This window comes from Anabrus simplex, chromosome 3 (assembly GCF_040414725.1).
Source record: "Anabrus simplex isolate iqAnaSimp1 chromosome 3, ASM4041472v1, whole genome shotgun sequence".
NCBI lineage: Eukaryota > Metazoa > Arthropoda > Insecta > Orthoptera > Tettigoniidae > Anabrus > Anabrus simplex.
The window spans coordinates 41,943,393-41,949,392 of NC_090267.1; positions in this window are offsets into that span (position 1 = coordinate 41,943,393).

Sequence of the window (6,000 nt, forward strand, 5' to 3'; positions counted from 1 at the left end):
CCTACTTTCATATTATCTACATAAGGCTCCATCTTCAGTATTTGTTTCTTTTTTTTCTTTCTTTCGAACGTACCACTCCCCAAGTGCTCATGCTACCGGGCCAGCACAGAAAGTAGGAAGGGGAGCGGTTCGAAGCTCGTTAAGCAATTCGACCCGCTCTTCAATCTAATCTCATCCGTAGGTGTTTACCCCGTTACGTGGAGGCATTCTTATGCGTGGGTCATCCATTCGAGGCCCGGAAGGGTGTAATACGAACTGGAAGGCTGGCGTAAATGGTTACTTTCTAGGTAGGGGTGGAGACGACGGACTATCATTCAGTGCGGAAGGCGGTTTTCCTGGTTTTTAAAAAAGAAGCGTGATTATGTGTTTCCATGTGGTAGGATAAACGCCGGTTCTGGGAATGAAGGTGTGGAATATAACCAAGGTTGTTGACAGGAATAATGACGCTTGACGTATATGAACGTAACGGTTTCTTTCAGGGCGAGGGATGCTGTTCTGCGATTTAGAGAGGACAAAAAGAATTTCGGGCGGTGTGATGGGCGTGTCTGAGGGATGTTTGGGAAGGGTATGGTAAGTGGGAGGAGTGGCTGGCGGGTAGAATGCTACGGTAAAATGGAGTTATGAGTCGGTGAAGTCGAAATCGGAATAAGCATGGGTGTTGAAATGTTTATAAAAGTTTTCGGCAAAGATCTCCAGTTTTCTGTGGCGTTAGCTTGAGCTATGCCTTGATGGAGAAGCGGGTATCAGGTTGTGGACTTGTACCCTATGAGACTATTAATGTATGCCAGTATTTTGGGGATGGGTGTGAATTGAGTTTCTGGTGGATCAGGCTTGTGCCCAGGAACGGCGAGAACTGTCGTAAGGGTATTTGCGCATTTTAATAAGGAGACAGGACAGTGAGAGCTTCTGTATGCGAACAAAGCATGGTTAGAGTGTGGGCTGGGAGGGAGATCTGAGGGTGGTGGGAATACTGGATTCAGATGCAGAGGAATTAGCAGAAAGGGTGATTGGGTTGAGGGGGTCGACATATTGCTGGTAAAAGTGTACGAGGGAGTTCTGTAGACCTTGGGATAGATGATAACGGTACAAGGGCCAGTCTTCTTTTCAAAAGTTGAGGATTGGTATTGGTGGAGGAGGGGAAGGACGGGGATTGTTGAAAGGAATCTGGAGGACAGAAAGGTAATAGCTGCCGATGCTGAGTAGGAGATGCACCTTCAGGGCATGAATGAGGGAGTTATGGGCTATAATGGCATCCGGGGTTGTGTTGGAGGCGGGGCGAGTGTGACCTCTGAAGGGGACGATGGAACAGTCTTTATCACTCAGAGGGGATTGTAGGTCATTCATTTTATGGCGAGATCGGTAGGAGTTTTGAGGTTTGCGAGGAGCAGAAAGCGGGGAAAGGTGTCGGAAAGATATGCGAGGTAGTCTAGGGGTAAGGGAATGCGTCACCGGCGGTACATGGTTGCGAGGTGACGGATCGGGTTTGGAAGTAAACAGTTACAGCAACCGATTTGGGGAAGGATACGGGATGAGTTGGGGTGTGATTGGAGATAGAAAGGGATGACCATGTGGCGATAGGTGGGCCACCGTCGCCTACGACATTGGGGTGGTCATTGCGGTGAAATGTAATGTCAGGAAGGCGTGGGCGTAGAATAGTTTAATTGAGGAGGAGGACGTATGAAGGGTGTTGGGTGGGGAAAGCTTGGAGATGGAGACGCTTAGAGTGGAAGGATGGATGTTGAGGTAGATGATGGAGGTGGTGAAAGAGGCCGGTTTCTAGAAGGGACTAGGGATATTATCAAATTAATGTTTCGAGGGAGATGAAGTTGAAGTGAGTGTTGAGGCCGGAGCGGGAAGTCAGGAAGTGCAAATTCAGAGTCCGATTGACAGCCACTTGAAGTTGAGCTGTAACTAAAAGGCGATAGTAGGAGTGGATATTCAGGAGAGAGTGATGAAGTGAATTATATCCTCGAGGGTCGGAAGTTGGTAGGGGGAGCGGGTAGGTTGTGTGTGGGCGTATGGATGGTAAGAATGGGGGCAATCGCTTCGGGACGGCTCTCAGAAGAACTGGGCATGACTTGCATTGAGGGGAGTAGGTAGAGTGTGATTCCCCGCAGGTGTTACATTCGGGGGTGCTGAACATTAGGGCAACGGGTGGTGAGGTGAGTTTAAGAACAGTCTCCGCACATCGGATTTTATGCGGTGCAGTGTGCTCTGGTGTGCTGGTTCTAAACCAGGCATCTGTTACATCGGATTGGTTGAAGGGCTGGAGCTCGGCAAGATTCCACTCTATGGTGCTGGCGGAAAATCGATAAACCATCGTTGAGGACCCAACCGGCATCCTCGGTGGTGGGGAGAAGGATCATCACATTGAATGTGGGTCCTGTGGCGTTTCTCATGCGGGGGCCGTCTTAACCGGAACGCCGTCTTAGTCAGTTCAGTAATTATAGCCTCCTCGGGTAACTCCTGGTCAACACCCCGAATGACACAGCTAAAACGACTGGGATGAGGGGAGGTGGAGGGGTTTTTATGGCGGGGAGGAGAGAGGTTTGAGTGGAGAGACAGAGCATAACTGTGCAGCACATATGGTGTGAGAGACAGGATGCGCCTTCGTCCCCGTTATGTCCCTCATCAAGCATATTGCTGGCCAGCTTGCGTTATTACATGTTATAAATATCATTTTGATCCGTATTGATGATATTTGTTTGAAATAATAAAAATAAATTAATTTATTAATTTGAGCACCCAATCAATACAATAAATCTTCTCTGTGTTGAATTAAACTGACATGTTTATTAAAATGGTATATGTTTCGCCTTACATATAGGCATCATCAGCCATTCGTTTAACCTTGAAATAAAATCAGGCACCTGACTTACATATAAATAAAATAAAACTATTTTTAGGAAGCCTTCAAGACACTTGAAAGAAAATTAACGTACGGTACAGGACTAGTACAATGGTGATTTTAAGTATGTTGCTATGAGTGAGAAATTTACAGTTGGTGAAAGTGTTTGCAATATTGACATTGGAAGACTACTATTGTAAGTAAAGTGAATAAATCAACAGTTTGTTATTGTCAAGTGGTAAAATTGCTATAAAATGATGTTGACCGACTGGCGGTTAGAATTAGATAATGATGAGAATGGCGATCAAAATCGTATTTTTTAAAACATAATGTTGAATAAAATTATGTTGAATGATGGTCAAGTGTCCTGCAATTATTTGTTTACGTAGGATAAAAGTCAAAAGTCAATATCATATGGTGAAGTTGTGGTTCACGTTGATGAGGAAGTACGAGGTTGTAGTTGAAGGTTAATATACGATGTTTATATCGGACTCTATGGACCAACTCATTTGATACGATGTTACAACCTTGTTAAAAATATGGGTTGATTGACTTTCTGGTCGAAAAGGCAACATGAGAATTGAATGTAGCTAACGTTTTGAATGTTGGATCAAAAGTATAATCTGTAAAAGGAAACCAGAAGCGTGGTGTTAATTGTATGAAAAAATCGTAATAAATATTTTAGGTGGATATCGTGTACACTTATCAATTGACGACGGTGAGGGTAACTTGTTATGTTATGAGCCAAACGTTATAGACGACTGTCGAGCTCTTACTACAAGTGTTATAGATGTATATTTGTGTTGGAGGGGGATCTGTATGCGAAGGCGGGACTATGAGCTTGTTTGAAGTACTTGGAGGGGAGCTACTATAGTTTGTGGAGAAAGAAGAATGTGCATTGCTGCACGTATTGTAGCGGTGAGATGCCGTTGGAGGGAGCGATATTAGAGTGGGTGTGACTAAGGGTCTATTGGTTTTATTTGAATGGGTGGTACTAGCGGTGTGGGTAACGGAGGGGAGTGTATTTCTTATAGGGGAGGTGGGAGTACTTATTAATTTAAGGTTGAACATTTTAAAGAATATATTAGTGAGGGAAATTGATTGTTGTAATAGTAATAAAATCTGTTCTTACAGGGGCTTTTTTATCAATGATGTCGTTTAAGTTCTTATCTTTGTTAAAGTGCTGGTCGAGGAATATGAATAAATTTTCCTATTCTGTCATGAGTGTACTTTTTTCGATTCTTTTGAGGATATGAAAGTCTTGTTCTATTTTACTGAATTTATGCCCTGTGTCCCTCACGTGGTTGGCCATTGCAGAGAATTTATTGTGTCTTTGTGCATTGTAATGTTTGGCGTATCTGGTTGAGAACCTGCGTCCAGTTTGACCGACATAAGGAAAATTACATGTAGAGCATTTTAATATGTATATACCCGATCCATAGTAACAATTATCTGTGACGTTAATAGAGTTGCGATTTGCATTTTTGTTGAATATTCTATTTTCACATCGTCCTTCATTAAGGAATTGGTTATCGGATGAGTACTATGGTCAGTGGACGTGAATTTAGCTCATTTTGGTTTGACTGGTTTTAATGGAGTATAATTTGTAGCTAGTAGTAATTTGGTTTCGTTGATGATTTTATTAATTATATCTGTATTAAATCCGGTGAATTTAGCTATTTCTTTAATGAATTGCAATTCTTTTCTTAAATTACCAGAAGACATAGGGTTTTTTAATGCAATATATATTAGACTGTGATAAGCGGCTTTTTTATGCGAGTTGAGATGTAATTAAAAATCTTTGATGGTTGTTGGAGAAGAGGTGGGTTTTCTGTATATTTTGAAGTCGAACATGTTTGATACTTGTGCGATTTTGATGTCTAGGAAATTTAAAGAACTACTGATCTCATCTTCTTTAGTGAATTTAATATTATTATCCAAAATGTTAAGGAATGATAATATGTTATCCCTGTTGTTGATTTGTTCATATATGATTGCTAAGGTATCATCGACGTAGCGATGCCAGAGAAAGAGTCCGTTGATGTTATTAATTATCTTACTGTGTTCGAGGTTATCTAAGTATATATCACCTATTATTCCAGATAACGGGTCTCCCATCGCCAAACCTTCCTGTTTCTACAATTTCTTATTGAAGGTGAAGTAATTGTTGTTTAAAATGCAACTAAGTAATTTAACCATTCATCACTTAGATTTTACACAGATTGCTCTTTATGATGGTAATAGTATTATTGAAGGGATATTTGTATACATGTTGGTTATGTCCAAAGAACATAAAACGTGGTTTGGTTTCAGACTGAATTTATTAAGGGATTTGCAAAGTTGGATTGAGTTTTTTATGGGGGTTCAGTTGTGGAATTTGAAATGTTTTTTTGGAATTTGTGTAGGAATTGAGAAGTTTTGTAGGTAGTACTATTCATACTATTAATTATAGGTCGAATGGGGACCTCCTTTTATGAATTTTGGGTAATGATCTTACAGCTCGATCGTTTAAAATGAAGGAAGAATTTTCAAGAAGTTTCTTTAAGTTGCGCTGTATTTTCTTTGTTGGATCCTCATTAATTATAGTACCGGTTTTGTTTGAAAAAATGGTTTCTGTTTTATCTATGTAATCCTTCTTGCTCATAACTACTATGGTGTTGCCCTTATCTGCTTTTGTTATGACTACGTTACTATTATGGATTTTGGATTTCGGGTTGAGAATTCGTTTCGAGACGTTGTAGTTGTTGCTAGATGTTATCTCATTAACCATTGTTGGATGTTTCTTTTTTACTTCATAAGGTACTGTCCCCTTCAAAAGTGGTAATAATTTAGTAAAGGAGAATGATTTATTTCATCAGCGAGTTGGAACATTATTTAATCGCCAGGAGGGCGAGATTTTGTATTTCTGTGCTAGTGCGAGCCAGCCACTTGCGAACCAGTTTTCCCGACCTACCAAGAGAACGAGGAAGCAGGGTGAAATTCCTGTTAGGTGGCCTTCAAACACATGTGTGTGTACCACGTGACCCGGCGAGCAGCGTGATCTCAATCGATCAATAAATGCAAAGTCAAGTGACGTGAAACAGGAGCAGCCAATAAAAATGATAACCTTCACAGGAATGCAACAGATCCACCAATTAGATGTAATTAAGAGG